The following is a 19,627-nucleotide window of genomic DNA, read 5'->3' as shown; positions in this document are numbered from 1 at the left end:
GGGCGAGCAAAGTAATGAGTTTTCCCACCTTTCTCCGTGCCCCTGAACGCCTCATCGTCCTGTCAAGACCACCACACCTCACCCCCAATCTTCCTCCCGTTGGGGGGTGGAGGCTATTGGGCTCGCGTCTTAATGCATGCTGACTTTTGCCTAATAGCACATTTGCATGGCGAGCACAGGCGACGCGTCAGCGATAACACCGTCGGAGCCCACCCTCGCGCCACCCTACCCCGCCGGACCGCCCGAGCCACCCCTCGCAAAATATGCTGAGCTTTTGCTAAACTCTCATCAAACACGCTGATCTTTATGGACTGTATCATATTGTGCCATAATGTGCTTTATTGTCCACAGAATAAGCTTTTCTTAAAGGTAATTGGAAAGCGGGAAATGGAGCCCCCTCCTTCGCGCCATCGGAGCCCGGGACCCCCTGCTCTCTCGGCAAATGCGGCTTGTGAAATGACCCCGTCGGTGTAAAAACCCGAGATTTATCTTGGCAGCGGGAAATTGATCCATTTCACCTTTGTCTAATGGAAATTTTTATCAAGGATTATCTGGTTATGCAAATGAGCGTGGCACCCCGGAACGGCGGGATAAAAAGGAAGTGTGAGCGTGTGTGTGCGTGTGTGTGTGTGTGTGTGTGTGTGTGTGTGTGTGTGAGTGAGGGAGAAGAGGGGCTCGGGAGGGCGTGCGGCTGTTAATCTAGGGGCCTCTTGACATGTCAAAATGCAGAAGGGAGAACGCTCGGTGGGGGTGGTGTACATAAGACGATTTGTGCCCCCCCCATTCCCTTAAAAATATGAATAGATAAAAGATTTTTGCTCCATCTTCAATTTTCAAGTTTAACATTCTTATTGTCAGTGTAACAAAACAAAACAAATGTCAAGCAAACAGCAGCACAATTAAGACACAAAACTGGGCTAGCTGAACAAAATACAATGCTGTCAAATTAAGCTAACTGAGCGTAGCAGCCATTAAAAAAAAAAAAAAAGAACACAAGAGCCGGAAAGAAAAGTGGACCGGATGTACTGTCAAGCTTTCAAAAACACTTGACACTCAGTCACGACTTTTGAAATAGCGCAGAACTTATGGGTGTCCCAAATGACTTGAGAATGAGAGAAGATTTGCGTGTGATTGGATGCTAACGGCTAACAGCTACACGGCAGATTCAAAGGAGGTCAGCAAGCAGGAACGACGTCACGCGGCACGCCAATTTAGCGCCGGCTAATGCTAACGTCGGTGCAAGTCCATCAGTAGCAGCAGGAGGACTTCCATTTAAACAAATTCAATGACAATGCCACTCATCTCTCATGGACGCACACTGGAAAAGTCACCCCCCACCCTTTAACCCCCCCGCCCCCTCTTGAAACCCCAACCAAAGCCCGATTCTCATCCCTCCAGCATTCATCTTGATTTACTTTTGCATCCGTGGCCCTCGGGAGTGGTCGTAGCGGTCCACGTCGATTTGCGTTCATACGCCCGCCCACATTGGAGTTTGGCGACCAATCCTTCACCGCCGCGCGCCCTCGTCGCGGCGCCTTTCTGGACCAGACAGGAAGTGCCGTGGCGCTCCACCAATGAGCAGCAGCAGCTGCTGGTGTCCTCCTGGTGGCGAGCGTCAGCATATGAGCCCCTCCGTGCTTATTACATTACCATGAGCGCAGACCCCCCCCTCTCCCCCCCCCCCCCCCCCCCCCCCCGCTCCCCTACTCCTACACAGCCTTCTCCTGTCAGTAATTTGTTGCTAATCAGCTGTCAGCTCTCTTGGCCAGGACGAGGTGATCATGGTGGGCGGAGGAAGGTAATGGCCTTAAAAGTCATGGAGTCAATGTCAATGGGATCCGCGAGATTCAATCAGGGGCGGGGGGGGGGGGGGGGGGGGTGCGAGGGGTGGGGGTGTGGGGGGTCGGGAGGGGTGGAGGTGGGTCCCGTGAAGGATGGAGGCCCTTGCTGACATGACCACTCATTTTGAGCGCCAGCATCTGGGCCCCAGTAAATAACCATCAGTGGGCGGGGCCCGGCGACAGGTCATTAGCCCCGAGAAAAATAAATATCTCCCCTCGTTCGCCGGCGCCCCGGCCCGCGGGCTGCGAGTCATTTAGCACAGAACGGCGGATCTCAGGACAGATTAAGTGTGATGAGCCAATATCAGACGGGGGGGGGGGGGGGGGGGGATGAGAGTCGAAGGGGAGAGGTAGAGCTCGGCGGGGCGGGAGGGGGCAGGCGCTATCGTTGAAAGGGGGCGACGGCGACGAAGCGGCACTCCAAAGTGGACGTTGACGGATGCCGGTGAAAGGCCAAGCTGCGTTTTCATTGGGCGAGCGGCGTACCTCGGGATCGGCTGCTCTTCCATCCTTCATTTCGATTCATTCTCACAAGATGCGGCGCTATTCATGGAGAGAACTTGAGGGATGACTTGAGATTAAAAAAATTAAGGACCGGAGTTATTCACGAGACGCGTAAAAAAAAAAAAAAACTGGCCACTTGCATTTGACTTAAGTAAAAAATGACTTGGACCTTGCGTGGGACTCGTTCAAGGGACTGGAGGACTTCTGACCTTGTCAGCCTCACAATGCAGAGGTTGCAGGGTTCGATTCCGGCTCTGGCCTCCCTGTGTGGAGTTTGCAGGGTCTGCGTGGGTTTTCTGCGGGTACTCCGCCTTCCTCCCACATTTCAAAAACATGCACGGCAGGCTGATTGAACACTCCGAATTGTCCTTCGGTGCGAGCGTGGGTTTTCTGCGGGTATACCGCCTTCCTCCCACATTTCCAAAAACATGCACGGCAGGCTGATTGAACGCTCCGAATTGTCCTTCGGTGCGAGCGTGGGTTTTCTGCGGGTATTCCGCCTTCCTCCCACATTTCAAAAACATGCACGGCAGGCTGATGGAACACTCCGAATTGTCCTTTGGTGCGAGCGTGGGTTTTCTGCGGGTATTCCGCCTTCCTCCCACATTTCAAAAACATGCACGGCAGGCTGATGGAACACTCCGAATTGTCCTTCGGTGCGAGCGTGGGTTTTCTGCGGGTACTCCGCCTTCCTCCCACATTCCAAAAACATGCACAGTAGGCTGATTGAACACTCCGAATTGTCCTTCGGTGCGAGTGTGAGCGCGAAAGGTTGTTTGTCTGCGCGTGCCCTGCGATTGGCTGGAAACCAGTTCAGGGTGTCCCCCCCCCCACCACCACCACCCCCGCAACCCTCGTGAGAATAAAGCGGATCGAAAAATGGATGGATGGATGGTTACAAGGAACGACCGATTCGCTCTGTCCCTCGAAATCGGACTCTGCATTGATTATTTGGTCAATTATTTATATTGATCACCCGTGTGAGACTTTTAAACGATTGAGACGGACGTGGCTCAGGACTTTGAAGAAAAACAACAACAAAAACAACCCCACAACTTTTTTGTGAAACGTATTGAGATTTCCAGGCTACTTCGGAAAAGGATTTGGACTTTTCACTGAGGGCTCGAGACTTTGCACGAGGCTTCAACTCAAGCCGACACGACTTCGGCGTGCGCAAACGACAGCCGACTCACAATTGCAAATCGTTTGGGACTCGGGCAAACGTCTTCGGAAAATGAAGTGAACGCGTTCAAGCCATCCCGAGTCGAAAGCCTCGACGGGCTCCAACGACTCGGCGGTCTCGGATCATCCATCTGATTCATGAATAAGTGATGTGCGAGCCATCCATTAACGGACGTCGCATATTAGCCAAACGTTATGATATTAACGCGCGCGCACATTTCGTCCCGTTCTATCAACATCATCAATCGGGTCTCTTCGCAAATGCGCCACCCTTGATGCATAATTAACATTTGAAGAATTAAATATTCATATTTCCTATTGTGCTCATTGAAGCATTTTCCGCCTCCCCCCTCCGCCCTTTTCATACGACTAAAACTTGAGCCAAAACACGCTCTGGTGTGATGAGGCCCTTTTTCAGCTTGTAAACGTGGACCGCGGTCATTTTCGCGGGACTTGAAAACAAGACTTGGGACTCACTAGAGACCAGGACTCATTTCTTGGCACATGCATGAGATTTATAATGGCTTTAAAACTTGCATGAGATTTTTTTTTAAAAAATGACTTGAGACCCCCGCGGGAATTTTCAAACTCACTTTCAACTTGCATGAGATTTATTTAAAAAAAAATATATATATTGAAGACTCGTACAAATGACTTGCGTGAGACTTTTAAAAGTGGCTTGAGATTGAGATGAGACTCTTAAAAAGTAACATCGCATCGTCAAAGAGCGCAAAACATTTTCAACTGTTGACATTGGTCAATAATTTGTAAAAAAAATAAAAATAAAAATAAAATTTAAAAAAAAACACCCACATGTGTGGACTGACCAATAGTATAGATTTGGGGCCAAAACAGAAAATATGAATTTAACCAAATTGGGGCAGAGGAGGTTAATTATTAATTAATAATAAACAATATAATAAATAATAAATACAATAATTAATCAATACGAACGATATACATTTTGAGGAGTATTTATCAGTACTCGCAACTTGTGTACTTGTGTTTATCAGTACGCCATGTGAGGTGCCAAGAAACCAGCTCACATGAAAGGATTCACTTGAGGGAACAAATTAGCTTGTGTGTGTGTGTGCGCGTGTGTGTGTGTGAATGCACGTGTGTGTGTGCGCGCGCATAAACTGATGAACTTGGAAGACGATCATTAGCGAGTCAAATACCAGCACAAATGGCTGCCTGCGATAATGGCCGACATTCATCTCAGTCTGAGCCGTGTCCAAGTCGAGGTGGGAACAAAAACTTTGTGTGTGTGTGTGTGTGTGTGTGTGTGTGTGTGTGTGTGATGTCATCACTTGTAACCTCATCAAAAGTGAACACGCAACGGAATCGGCGGCAAACTCCCGTGAAAGAAGCGATTGTTGTGTAACATTTTAACACCCCCCCCACCCCCCCACGGTGTGATCATGACGCGCGCGCACACCCCGTGTACACCCCACTTCTCACCCCCCCCCCCCCTCCCAACACACCCCCTTTCCATCTGTTATGGCGGTCGCTGTCCATATAACAGGCGTCTGTCAATTATTTCGCCAGCGTTTTTATCGACTGGTCCTCTGCACGGCCAAAAATGCTGCCGTGATCCCAATTTTTCTTCTTCAATATATTAGCGTCCCGCGCGCTAGCTGCTATACGCCCCCCTCCGGCACTGCTGCACACATTCATTCGCCTGACTGTTGCGTTCTCGCCCAGCCAGAAAAGAGGGGGGGGGGGGAACGAGAGAGGCCATATTTGCCGTCCATCTGCCGGCAAGGCGTACGAGTGGGCTCTGGGCGCCAGGCGGGAAAAAAAAAAAACAAAAAAACGACAAGTGCAGCGATGGCGTGCAGATGTTGGTCGCTCTGAGGGAGCTGACGTCCGGGCAAATGTTTTGGACGGGACGATGGCGTGCCGAGACGGCGGCAAAGAAATGTTGATTTTTCAAGCCGGGTTCTGACCACACGATTTTGGCGGCCGTGCGGGTCGGGACCCCAAGACGACATGTTGACAAGACAAGAAAGGGTTTTGCGTCCGTGTGGGCATGAGAGGGTGACACCAGACTGGATTTTCACTCCTATGGAAAAATAAAAATAAAAATCCGGTCCCGCCTGGCTCCCGGGGGGGTAAAACGACTCCCACTCGTGTCAGCGCGACTCGCATTTCCGCAGCGCTCCCATTTTGGACGCCGGCTACGTTCAACAAACGTCGCAAACACATATTCATGTTAAGCAGGTTAGCGGGAACGCCCGGTCGATTTTCTGAACAAAAAACATGCAGTGTATGAAAAACACCAAGATGGCTTCATCAATTACCTGCCAAGCAGCCATACTGAAAATCTCACTCTGAACAGCGTGTGGCGCTGTCAGCGGCCTGACGGATGACCCCCGGCGTCTGGCGGAGGCCCTTGCGTGGCGCTCTTGACGCTCGCCAGATGTTTAGAGGAATATTTCGGTCCACCCGCCCCTGCCTCATAAGAGGAAGAGCCTTTGGAAATGAGTCCAAGTCAGCCTAAAAAATAAAAACACACACCAAAATGTCAGCATGGCTTCCTGAAACTTTTTTTGTGGGTCTGCTTAGGATAACTATTTGCGCAAAATGTTGTTGCCAAGAAACTGGCCTCTGGAAAAGACCAAATTGACCGACAACCCAAACCGGCCAAATCCAAGTGTCTTTTCAGACATGCACTCGTGAGTTTCTTGTTGACCTACTCTTGATGGGCATGTCCACCAAATTTTATGTTACTATTGAAAAAATGAATTTTCAAACCATTTGAAGGACCAAAATCACTCTAAAATGTCCGTCTGAGACAAAAAGGAAGACTTGCTGTGTCTTTCCAAGCATGGGTTCTTGAGACTTTTGGTAGATCTGTTCATGAGAGACATACCTACCAAATATTTCATGTTTCTAAGCAAAATTGGCCTCAATTTTTTTTTTCCCAACCCAAAATGGCGGAAGTTTTTTGCGATTTCATCCATGTATTCTTGAGCCTTTTTTTTCTTGTTGTCCGACTCACATTTTATGTTGCAATATTGAACTGGTTTTGGGGCAGAATTTGGCTCCAGACCTCTTGAGAGATTTTTGGTGGGTGGTTCTTTCTACGATCTATGCGAAATATGGTTGACATGTTTCGCATAGATCGATTTTTTTTTCCCACATGCAATTTTCAACAGCATCTACCTGCACGCGTGCCGCGTTTCTAATTAAGCGTATATGGCGTTAATGTCCAACGTAGCCAGTCAAGATTCAATTGGCTCCGCGGCGGATTAATGGAGCGTTAATCAACATGCTAATTAGCTAATAAGCGTTAATTAAATCAGGCGGTTGCGAGGCCCGCTTAAGCTCATCGTAGCACACACGCGCGACGACGATGACGACGACGTCCATTTGAAACGTCTCCGAGCCGACCGCGGCCCCCCAGCGTGCCGCCTGACCCCGCCCACCTCCGGCCCTCTACAAGGCTAATTTCTGGCGAGCGGTGACACGACGCGGCGGGAATCAATGGCGCCGCTTAGGCCCCGCTGGCAGAACGCCAATAAGCATCAGTGAATGATTTGCCGGCGCTAACGGAAATCAATACACTAACTTGACCCGAGCCGAGTAACGATTCTTCTTCTTCTCCTTCGTGGACTCGCGGGACTCTTTCGAGTCCACCTCAGCAAAGATATACATTTTGAAATCAACCAAAACAAATACAGAATTAAACGTTAAACTTTGTTATGCACCTTTCGCCCCCCCCCCCCCCCCCCCGCCCACGCATTATTTGACTATTGTCATATGACGTGCTAAACTGTGCTTAATTTAGAAAAACATGCTCAACACTGTAGTGTCAAAATCACTGTTCAGCTCGACATGTTTCTTGTTTTCTCCACTTTTGGGTCAAAAAACATGTTTTTGATGAAACCAACCATGCTCTAACTTCTGATTAACCCCCCCAAAAGAAACTTTTTTTCTTCCCGTGAAAGTAGAGAGTCCATTCTTTCTTTTGGAAGGTGTCTGTCGGTCTTAAGTTAGAGCATGGACAGGGAAGGAAGTCAACTCACAAGTCAAGGCAGGACTGTCTGACTCCCCCCGCCCCCCCCCCCCCCCCAAGGCGAAGCGGGCCACAGATCAATACATTTGATGGCGGGGCGGCCCTCCGAAGCCATAAAGGTTTACTCTGGAACAGCTGGGCTGGCGCGCGAGCCGAGCTTGTCTGACTTAATGAATCGTGAAACAATCAGGCCGTCGCCATTTGTGTTTAGATCTGTAAATATGGCGGCGTACAAGTGCCAGACCAACGCCGGCGCTCCAGCTGGGGCCGCAGATGGTCTGGATGGCGAGGCAAAAGCTCCCGCTTTGCCCTCCCGCACGCCAAGCTCCGGTGCCGCCGCCGAGTGACAAGTTCACTTTTACGTGCTAACTTAGCCCGCCTGGCGCACGTCGCCAGCCAACGCGCACTTCACCTAATTAAAAAAAAAATATTATATATATATATATATATATATATATCCTTAAAAGACAGACAAATTAAGCTCCGAGAGTTTCAAAAGGTGATTGGTTTGCTTCTTTTTACATCAGAATGATCAATGTAAAAAAAAAAACAAAAACGTTTTCTCATTAAATGGAATAAAAGAAATTAGGCATTTTAATTCATTCACACAATGTCATTATTGTATTCTTTATGTATTTGATTATTTCTAATGTATTATCATTATTATAATTGTAATTATTATTATCATCATTGTTTCAATTTTATTGGAAAAAAAATCTTGTTTTTAATGACACTTTTTTCCACTTGTATGAAAATTGATTTTTTTTTAACATATCCGATTATTGACTATTTACCGTGTTAATTAATTTTTTATAGAATAGAAATAGAAATCAAATGACATGATCTAATGTTATGATTTGTTTTTTAACTTTTGTTGTTCCAAACGTCTAAACGTATAAGTACGCTTGTTAAAAATATTAAAATAAAAAATTGTTCATTTTAAGTTTTTGGGGTAAAATAGTTTTTCATTAAAAATACTTTTGTACTTATGAATTTTTTTATTCAGCGGATTATTCATGTCTTTTATTTAAAATGTGACTGTTGAAGTATTTGTTTTTATAGTTTCGTTTAAAAAATTATTTTCATTTTGATTTTTCCACCTTTCAAAATTTTCCACTTGGAAAGAAAAAAAGTTGTCCGGCCACCCAAAATAAAGAAAGGCAAAAACAGACATGATTGACAAATATTTTTGTTGTTTTTGGGAGGCGGGAAACGACTGAAAGACATTTGCATTCATTTCAATGTGGGCAGCTGAATTGAGATGAATGAAATGTTTTGATCGTGGTCACCTGATTGAGTTCAAGACGTATATCAAGGCGCTGCCGTCACTCAGAAGAAAGAAATGCAGTTGTGGCGGGACATTTGAAGGTGCCTGCGCCAACACTGAAGTGCTGAAACACAGCTGCTACGACGACGCCAGCAACCTTAAACGCAGCATGGCGACACCTTTTTTCCCCCCCTTCCATTTAGGACCTGCCGCCTTGCCCCCCCGCCCCCCACTCCCCCTCCTCGGAAATGGAACGTTAACCGTCCCGACCCTCGCTAGCGGCAAACGCTTAACTAAACTGTCAGCTCTCATAAAGCCAATAAAAGGATCAGATAAATGTTTATTACGGAGCGGGAAAAGATCATTTTCTGGACAGAAATTGAGGATGACCTTTCGGATAATTCCAACCCCCCACCTCCTCTCTAACCATGCCCCCAAGACCCCCCCTCCCCACCCCCAATCCCTCCTTCTGCTGTATAAATCAGCAGTGGCTCCATTTGGCTTCATGGCTGATGAAGCTTGCTGACGTTGGACTGCCAGAGCTAACGTTTGTCCCGGCGCTATCAAGACCGGGAACACCGGGCCGCTAGGTAGACCGGTAGGTAGCATTGGTCAGGAAGTAGTCGGGAGGACGGGTCAGTCAGTCGACAGGCCCATCGGTGCTCAGCAAGTCAGTGAACAAGGTAACTGTGGGAAGGTCGTGTTCGTCGACAGGTAGGAAGGAGGTAGAAGATCGGTAGACAAGAAACCAGGCAGAAGGGCCAATAAAAACAGTAAGTAGGAACCAGTAGATCGGCAGGTGAAAAGGTAGTTAAGTAGGTGAGTTGGGGATAAGGAGGTACTAAGGGGAGGAAGAATTGCTTGCAAGTAGCTAGCTATGTAGCAAAGAAATCGGTAGGGCTTTGTAAATCGTCAGGTAGGGATGATCAGTCAGTAGCCAAGGAGGTCGGAATGGCAGGTAGGGAGGTAGGATTGGTCAGGAAGTAGTCGGGAGGACGGGTCAGTCAGTCAACAGGCCATCGCTGCTCAGCAAGTCGGTGAACAAGGTAACTGTGGGAAGGACGTGTTCGTCGACAGGTAGGACGTAGGTAGAAGATAGGTAGACAAGAAACCAGGCAGAAGGGCCAATAAAAACAGTAAGTAGGAATCAGTAGATCGGCAGGTGAAAAGGTAGTTAAGCAGGTGAGTTGGGGATAGGGAGGTACTAAGGGGGAGGAAGCTACTAAGTAGCTAGCTATGTAGCAAAGAATCGGTCGGGCTTTGTAAATCGTCAGGTAGGGATGATCAGTCAGTAGCCAAGGAGGTCGGAATGGCAAGTAGGGAGGTAGGATTAGTCGGGAAGTAGTCAGGAGGACGGGTCAGTCAGTCGACAGGACCATCGGTGCTCAGCAAGTCGGTGAACAAGGTAACTGTGGGAAGGTCGTGTTCGTCGACAGGTAGGACGTAGGTAGAAGATAGGTAGACAGAAACCAGGCAGAAGGGCCAATAAAAACAGTAAGTAGGAACCAGTAGATCGGCAGGTGAATAGGTAGTAAAGTAGGTGAGTTGGGGATAGGGAGGTACTAAGGGGAGGAAGCTACTAAGTAGCTAGCTATGTAGCAAAGAATCGGTAGGGCTTTGTAAATCGTCAGGTAGGGATGATCAGTCAGTAGCCAAGGAGGTAGGAATGGCTAGTAGGGAGGTAGGATTGGTTAGCAGTAGTCAGCTAGTCAAGAAGAGGTAGGATATCTCAGGAGGTAGGTCGGAAGGAAGGATTGCCTCATAAGTAGTCACGCAGGTGGTCAGCTAAGTAGGTAGGTAGAGATAGGAAGGATTGCTTAGTCGGGAATCAGATAGGTAGCTTGTAACCAAGATGGCTGCTTGGTATGAAAGGGTTGTAATGGGTCAGTAAGTAAGCTAGCTTGGCAGACAGAAAGATAAGTCAGTAAGTAAGTAAGACGGTAGATAGGCAGGTAAAAGCTAGCTAGCTAGCTAGCTAGCTAGGTACCTAGCTGAGTGAGTTGATTAATATGCAGACAGGCTAGCTAGGCTAATCGGTTTATCCTCATTATCAATTCATTTGTTGGTTGATTCATCGGAGTGAGTGAGCGAGCGAGTGAGTGAGTACAGGAAGGAGGAGGGAAGGAGTTGAGGAGGGATGAGTTCCAGTCCGGCGGGCCGCTTGGCGGCTGGACTGTAGATCAGCCTAATGGCGGCATTAGCTGGCGAAACGCAGCTAAAACAAGCGGGCCGCGGCTCCACGGTGTGTAGTTGAAGGAGGGTTCAAGTGCTCCCTAACCCCGGCGCCACACCAGACCGGGGGGGGGGGGGGGGGTAATTGTCGTCACGCTGATGGCCGCCGTTTAATCTGCTCTATGTCTTGATTTTTCTACAACGGGTCACCGGGACGAGACGCACCTCGGGCAACTACGAGCAAAAAAAAAAAAAAAAAGGAAAAGACAAATAATCCTTTTACGCCGTCCCACCTCATGGAAATATGCAACGACCTCACCGCCGGGCCCCGTTAGATTTGTTGCAGTTCCGTAGCCCTTTTCACCCGAAAAAAAAAAAAATCGCTGACTTCAAATGGATTGACACGTGATGCGAATATAAATATATGAATGTGCGTTAAAAAAAGGGATATTTGGCTGCGGGGCTGGGTTAAACGTGCGCAAAGAACATCAGAAGGACTGACAGCGGTGGCTTAAGGGAAGTCAAGATGGCCACCAAGAAGGCGACGAGACGACGGTGGGGAACAATAAAGAAGAAGATGAAGAAGACAAACACGCCGCAAGACCTCCAGACAACAAAGACGAGATGAGCAAACACTCGGGGAGCAGCCTGTGTTTGGTCACTTGGAAGCGCCGCATCCTCTTGGATGCCGTTTCCCTTCAACCCGCCCTGTGTAGTGTGTGTGTGTGTGTGTGTGCGAGCTAGCGAACACCCGCGTGCGGCTGCCAACGTCGAAAATGAAGCGGTCAGCCGACAGCTCGGCTTGTCAAGGGAGCGGTAGGCGGCCGCGCCGCGCGTAGCGGGCGAGGACGGGCCGAGTCGGGGTGGGGGCAAGGTGGGGCAGGCGGCCGGGGCGACGCTTCTCTGGCAGTGATGCAATGATGGGTTGGTGGAAAAGAGTGGGGCCAGGTGGAGGAAGGCGAGAAAGTGCCAGAGGTGGAATTCAGATTTCTGGTAGGCAAAGAACCATGGGGAGTGGCAAATAAGGCTATGAAAGGCAAGTGGGGGGGTGGGGGCAGGTGCATGGGCGGCAGATGTCTGGTGCAAGAGAAAGGAATCAAGTTCATTTTGGAAATTGGGGGGGTTCGGGGGTTCGCTTTGCAGCTTCGTCAGGAGGTGGGGGGGCGGGGGGAGTACCCACAACGGAATTCCAACCCTCTGGGCGGCGGAAAAGCGGTGGAGCTGGTGAGAAATGGGAGCGGCTCACCCGAGTGCTTGGGCCAGGCTGGGCAGATGAGACGGGTGGGGGGGGGGTTGTCAGAGTTCGAGCCGTGGCAGGCCTCCCCGATGCCGTTGCTATGACGCACCGCATACGCGAAGAGAAAAGAGAGTCAAGCTAGCGGCGGCGTTATGCGAGGCACGCTGAAAGTGCAGCGTGGAGTCACCGCCGGACCTCACCAGCCACGTCGGGTATGGCAAATAATCGGCGCAACCCACTTAAGTGCTGTCCAGGGCTTCGTCCCAAAACTCCAACCGGGCTCCCCCCCCCCCCCCCTGAGACCAAAAAGCTGGCTCGGTCAACAAGTCCGACCTCTGACCTCCGACCTCCAGGACGCCATACTTAAACAGCGTCGGGCTCATTGTCGGGAGGTCGACGGAGAGTCCTTGGAATTTAGAATTGCTCCTCCGGTGGTCAAACGGAGCATTACGCATTAAGCAGAGGTCCGATGGTGGTGCGCTTCCACAAGGGGAAAACCCGAGCCTTAGTTCTGACCCTGACATTAGATGGCTTCAATTAATTAAGGCAGGGGCAGGTAGGCAAGAAATGGGGGCAGGTGGTGGTAGGGGTAGGTGGGGTGGGGGGCGGAGGGGGGGGTTGTCAGATGTCCACGAGGACGGGAAAGAGCGTGAAGGTTGGTTGCGGGGGTAAAGACGGGCAAAGCAAGAAGAAAAGGCTGCCAGCAAAGGAGACGCAAGTTGCGGTTCCGTGCAGAGCAGGTGGGGGTAGGTCAGAGTGATGGCGGCTGTCCCGAAATCAGAAGCGGTCGGTCCGGGGGGGGGGGTTGATGGGAGGGGTGGCAGCCCGAGTGGGATCGGGCCCATGAAAAGCAGGTGAGAAAAGAGAATGAGTGGGGGGTCAGGCAAGCGGCGGGGCGCCGAGGACCGCCCCTCACCTGCCCCCATCATGCCACATCTGCGAGGGCACCTGGTAAGTATCGTTACTTCCCGTTACATCATACTAGCAGGACAAGGACGCAAGGCGGCCAGAGGCCCCCCCCGCAACCCCACCCCTCCCTCCTGTCCCGTCCACCGAGAGGCAAAAGCAGATGGTCACCCCTCAGTGAGATGTTAGCCGCAAAAACGGGGAAACATCTTGACGACGACGGTCGCCACGGCGACGGCGGCGCGACCACAACAGATGCTAGCGGTCGCGTGACGCTTTGCCCCTCGAAGGCCCGCTTGACATTTTGCTTGCGTTTTATTTCCAGTTGCGTTTCTATCTGTCGAGGAAGGCGGCGGCTCATACGTCACGTGGATTTTTGTTGAACTGACTTTTTGTTTACGTCTCAATGTTTTTTGGTTTTTTTTTTTCTCATTGCGTGTTGGTTTTGATCGGGCAATTTTGTGGCCATCCTGAATTGAATTCAAAGTCTTTTGACCGTTCGATGGAGGCGAGCAGCCGGTCGTCTCTGGAGGACAAAGACGTCAAGGTGACACGTTGACGGTTCTCCATGGGTGGCGTCTACACCCCCCCCCACCCCACCGCCCTCCCTTTCCAACACCACACGCACGCCATCACCCATGATGTCACACACACACGGCTAAGAAAAAGCAAAGTCACCTCTGGGGTACGACGACCATAAAGACGAAAATGTTTCACGCGGAGCAAGTCACAATGCGCACACGACGATTCGATCTGATCTTTGATGTCTAACTTTGATCGCCGCCGGCATTTCCTGCACCTCACTTGGAATATTTTGTGAAGCCCAAAGACAAATCTTCAATGAACCAAAGGCAATTTTGCAAAAGCTAAGTTAGCGTCTTTAATCAGCCTAACAGATTTTTTTTTTCTCCGTAAATATCGACAAATCGTTACCTAAACGTCAAAGACATGGATGGATTCAATTAACTTCAACCGTTTCTCATAAAAACCCAAGACAATTTATTATTTTAGAATTACTTAATTTAATAATAATTTTATAATTTATTATTATTATTATTATTTTTCGATATCAAAGACAATTTCGTCTTCAGTGACGCTGACAAGCGTTTTCCAGAAACTCTCCAACAAACAGAACACGTTGTTATTCACTCACTACAATTTAGTTCCGTTTAGACAATTTAGCTTTGAACACACCAAACATACGTTTCGAGTGAACATTAAAAACATGCTCAATTAACTTCACCTCCATTTTTTTTCCCAAATGTAAACACAGACGACAATTTGGACCCATCAAAGACAATGCGGTATTTGCGGCCACATTGATGATTTCATGTCTTCGGCGCCCCCTAATGTACATTTCTGTCAACATCAAAGACGCACACACACACACACACACACACACACACAGAAGCATGTGGCAAGCTGCAGCTTGTGGCCCATGCTAATGCGCTAATTGACGGAGCGCCCGCGTAAGTAGCGCTTTGACAATTACACCTCAAATTGTCATCATTAGCGCAAGCGCTAATTGCCGCCGCGCGTTCGTGTCGCCGTTTCTCTTTTCAGGCGGGCAAAAAAAAACAAAAAAAAAACCCTAAACGCGTTGCCGAGAAGACCCTGCGTACTGCATTCAGTGAGTCCGACGCGTGAAATTTCACCTTGCGGCCTTCAAATCAATTAGGAGATATAAGATGGACGCCGGCTGGAGGGGGAATTCTTTTGTTTTTTGCTTTCCAAGCGCGACTTCCAAGGACACGCGGGAAGTCTCGTGAGGGAATGATCATGTGCGTGTGTGAGACAGGTGATAAAGCTTGAACGGAGGTGTGAAGACGATGTTCAGGAATGCCCCCCCCCCCCCCCCCCGTTGACTAAACAGCCTTCAGGGAACCTCGCGCAAGTGCTTGGGCTAACAGCAAAGAAAATCGAATCTCCATTGTCGCTAACAAACCTTTCTTCTCAAGTCAAATTTCTAGAATCATCTTGAACGAAGCTAAAGCGATTGTTATGCCCGCCGTGGGTTGTTATGCCCTCGATGTTTGTTCCAAGACGGCAATGATCGTTATGTCCACTCTTAATGACGACTAAAGCGACTCTTAATCGTTATCCAGAAGTGATTGTTATGCTCGCCTTGGGTTGTTATGCCCTCCACTGCTGTTTGTGATGCCAACTATTGAAGATCGCTAAGCTAACAATTTACGATTGTTATGCCCTCTACAAACGATTGCCATGCCCACTAATAATGATTGTTCAGACACACAATCATTGTCAAGCTGACTATTAATGATTGTTATGGCCGCTATTAATGATCGTTGCGACTAAAGCGACTCTTAATCGTTATCCAGAAGTGATTGTTATGCTCGCCTTGGGTTGTTATGCCCTCGACTGCTGTTTGTGATGCTAACTATTGAAGATCGCTAAGCTAACAATTTACGATTGTTGTGCCCTCTATAAACGATTGCCGTGCCCACTAATAATAATTGTTCAGACACACAATCATTGTCAAGCTGACTATTAATGATTGTTATGGCCGCTATTAATGATCGTTGCGACTAAAGCGACTCTTCATCGTTATTCAGAAGTGATTGTTATGCTCGCCTCGGGTTGTTATGCCCTCCACTGCTGTTTGTGATGCCAACTATCGAAGATCGCTAAGCCAACAATTTACGATTGTTGTGCCCTCTACAAACGATTGCCATGCCCACTAATAATGATTGTTCAGACACACAATCATCGTCAAGCTGACTATTAATGATTGTTATGGCCGCTATTAATGATCGTTGCGACTAAAGCGACTCTTAATCGTTATTCAGAAGTGATTGTTATGCTCGCCTCGGGTTGTTATGCCCTCCACTGCTGTTTGTGATGCCAACTATTGAAGATCGCTAAGCTAACAATTCACGATTGTTGTGCCCTCTACAAACGATTGCCATGCCCACTAATAATAATTGTTCAGACACACAATCATTGTCAAGCTGACTATTAATGATTGTTATGGCCGCTATTAATGATCGTTGCGGCGAGCGTTAATGATTTTTTTTCCCGTACGCATATGCCGGCGCTGAGAAAACGGGAAGGTTAATGGACGGGTAGCATTCATCAGCCGCTATTTATCTCTCCTCGGGAGGTGGCAGCTTTACAGTAAATACCTTCTGTCCCCCTAATTTCCTAATGATGGCCCATAATGACGGAGAACGGCGCCGCTCATTAGGCGGGATGAGGCGGCGTGCATCACTTCTGTCAGCCCCGGCGTGGCTCGCGCTAGCCCCAACCGACGGGAGATGGGGGGGGCCCCAGCTGTTCGCCACGTCCCCTTACACCCCAAAACGAAGCTCTGTGAGCGGGAGCCAGCGCGTTTGGGGAATTGGATTTGACAGAGCAACGATTATTCAAGAGTGATACATGGCAAATCGATATCATTCGATTCGAGAATGGTCAGACTCATCGGGAATAGTGAAGATTGGATTCGGGACTGATTTTTGGCCCAGATAGAACGACATGGTGGCTCGTTTAGAACGGTATGAGTCGATGGAAGAACATTTGGCCCATCTACAAAGAGACCATTGATGATTGATATCCGGGCACGCAAGAATGATACGATTCGATTCGAGGCTGATATTTGGCTCATCCACAATGAGGATATTGGTTAATCCATTCCAAATATACTTCTTGAACTGAATCTTCCGAGATTAATCAACTGGCTTTGTTAAATCAAAGTAATTTGTGTTAACGAGCCCGGAACAAAGAAATTCCAGGCAAAAATCTTTTTTTAGCGAGAGGCCATCTTCGGCCGAATCTTATCAGGTGGCCGAGCCTCATTCCCCAAATTAATGTTTTGGAAAAGATGAATATTTGCGCGCAAGTGCTAATTGTGACATGTTCCACCAGGCAGCTGCGCAGCGCCGCTAATTCAAAGGCCAGAGCGATTAAAAAATAAGAGAATAATAATAATAATAAAAATGGAAAACGCTTCAAATAAAAATCACAGAGTGGATGAAGTGAGGGATTGTGAGGCGAGGAACCCCCCCCCCCAAAAACATAAAAGAATGTGCGGTTTTATTGTGTGTCGTTAAGGCCGAGAATATGATTGGAATACATTTTCAAATGCTTTGAGCGAGTTAAACTCGCAATTTGAAATGAATGCTATTGAAGAGAACAAGTATAGAGTTAGCGAAGCAAAGCGTACTCTCGAATCTTTTTGTTCTCGGTCATCGTGGAATTTCAAATCCAATTGTAGAAATGCATCCGACGAGAACAGACGAGTAAAGGAGTAAATATCATTTCGGAATACAATCGGCAATGAGTTGAAAGTCAATCGTGAATCGAATCGTTCCAGACAAATCGGTTATCATTCCTGAATCATTTCATTAAAAAAAATGGAAAGGCATCTTACCTTCAGTTATCGTTGAATTAAATTGCATCGTGAAAAAGCGCTTCGTTCCTGAACGGATTCTTCTGTAATGAGTCAATTTTCATTGTCGAAACAAATCCAATTGCATCACAAGTATCGATTACATGGCATCGGTTTATGGCTGAAAAATAGAATTGAAAAGTTCAATTAAAAAAATTTATTTTTAAATCTTTGGATCAAGTTCTAGTGTTTTGGAATCAAAACAGAACGGTGGCAAGAAGAATGAAGTTACTTATCTCGAACTTGACGTTATAATTAGTTGTCGTGAATCGAATTGTTGTACACGAGCCAAATATCGCGACGGAGACGAAGCCAATTATTATTCTCCGGCAGCCGAGTATCTTGATTCAAATCAGACCGTATCGATCGTCTCAAATCAGCCAAATATTATTTGGGGGCAAAAAGTCGAAGACAAACCGCGTTCGCAAATGGAATCATTAAAGGCACTGTATAAACGTTAGCTTGAATAATTAGCACCGCGCTCGAAAAACAGAGTGCGGGTGTGATTTAAAAGTGTTCCAAAAAAAAAAAAAAAAAAATTCAAAGTCACCTCTGAATGCGGTTTGATTAATTCACGATGCCACCTTGACAGGCCTAATGGCGGCACATGCATAATAGAAAGCCAGCCCCCCCCCGCCCCCCCATCATTGCGGGTGGGTTGGCTTCAAAAGAATTAGCGAAGGGGAGGCGTCAAATTACAGCTGTTGTCTCGCTTTGCTCGCACCAAAAGTGGAGCAAACGGCCTTCAAATGTGACAACGTCCCCAAAGATGGAGGCAAAAAAAAAAAAAAAATGGCCGCGCTGTCATGGAGGCATCCTCATGGCAGCACACCAGCAGAGGGCGCCAGTGTTGGCTCCCGACTAGTCGACCGTCTGAATGGGCCGAAGGAAGAAGTGGAAGCAGGAAGACAATTTCCGGGTCTTCAACAAATGTAACTTCTGCTTTCTCATCCGTCAGTTTTCTGTAAACATCAACGTCGAGTTGAGCTTTGGGACAAACACCGACATTTTTTTTTTTAATGACACAAATGGACGGACGTGTTTTTCCCATGAAAGCGACGAAATGTTGGTTCTCTGGAAACTTCAATAGTGTTTGATGTTCAAACACAAATCATTTCACAGACTCCTACATTGTCTTCATATTTACCGAAACGCGACTGCTAGCTTCATTGCTAGCAGTCGTGTTGTAGCATTGTAGCATTCATTGTAGCATTGTAGCATTCATCGCGCGCTAGCTTGCATTTGATTCTTACGGGGAAAAATCAAATCTCCACTTTTTGAAACCGTCCCTTTTATATTTACAAAAAACGTGGAAAATTCAGAAGTTAAAAAAAAAAAAACACATTGTGGTAGGATTTCCGCCCCCCCCCCCCTCCAAAAGACCGTCTTCACCAATTTCCTGAGCGTCTTTGACGCGCTCGAATCGTCTGGAGCGGTCGCAGTAACGAGCGAGCGCCTGGGCGACTCGCACTTCAGCAGTTGGAGTGACCTTTTTCGCCGGCGCGTCCGCTCACTCGCTGGCGCGTGACAGACTCGTCGGCCACGCGATGCGACAAACATGACAAGGGAATCAAGCTTCCGTCGAGACCTCGGGCGCCGGCGACTTGTGTCACAAGAAAATCAGCCATGAAGTTTGGTTTTGGGCAATCTGACCGCTGACACCGCCGAGCTGCCACCCTGATGCCCTTCCCCTCCATCAAACAGCGCCGCCCCGTCCCGCCGCCCCCCCCGCTCGGCACCGGACCGGCACCCACCAGGGCTTTAGCGTGCCGGTCCGCCGGCGTGATTGACACCTCCACCAATCCCCTGTAAACACCTTGAGAGCTCGCAACCTCCGGTTAGGCGGAGGTGGGCGACGGGGCGGTTGGTGGTGAGGGAGGGGGGGCGCTATTGATAACCCGCCGCGCCCCCGCCACTCGGGGCCGGAGTCCCTCCCTGACTTGTCAGCGGGCGTAACGAGATGCCGAGTGACTTAGCACCTCTGGAAACGTCAGCCCCCGAGCCGGCGCCAGCGTAGCGAGCGGCTCAGCTGCCGCTCGTGAAGCCCGGCGGGACGACACGCGCGCTCGACCGGACGTGCGGCAGAAGACGG

General features: G+C 48.6%; 1 long non-coding RNA gene across 1 annotated transcript in view; it reads right to left on the bottom strand.

Annotated features, from left to right (window-relative positions):
* Window positions 1-1,080: 1,080 nt before the first annotated feature.
* The window catches only part of LOC127602793 (uncharacterized), a 51,319-nt gene continuing 32,772 nt past the window's right edge, over window positions 1,081-19,627 (bottom strand). The window contains exons 2-3 of the long non-coding RNA XR_007962873.1: window positions 5,831-6,026; window positions 1,081-2,412 (exon numbers count right to left, since the gene is read on the bottom strand). This is a non-coding gene — a long non-coding RNA (uncharacterized LOC127602793). The remainder of the gene's footprint in view (window positions 2,413-5,830; window positions 6,027-19,627) is intronic.

Source organism: Hippocampus zosterae, chromosome 6 (assembly GCF_025434085.1).
Source record: "Hippocampus zosterae strain Florida chromosome 6, ASM2543408v3, whole genome shotgun sequence".
In the NCBI taxonomy this organism is placed as follows: Eukaryota; Metazoa; Chordata; class Actinopteri; order Syngnathiformes; family Syngnathidae; genus Hippocampus; species Hippocampus zosterae.
The sequence above is the reverse complement of the archived record's forward strand: the minus strand, read 5'-3'. Positions and strand labels throughout refer to the sequence as shown.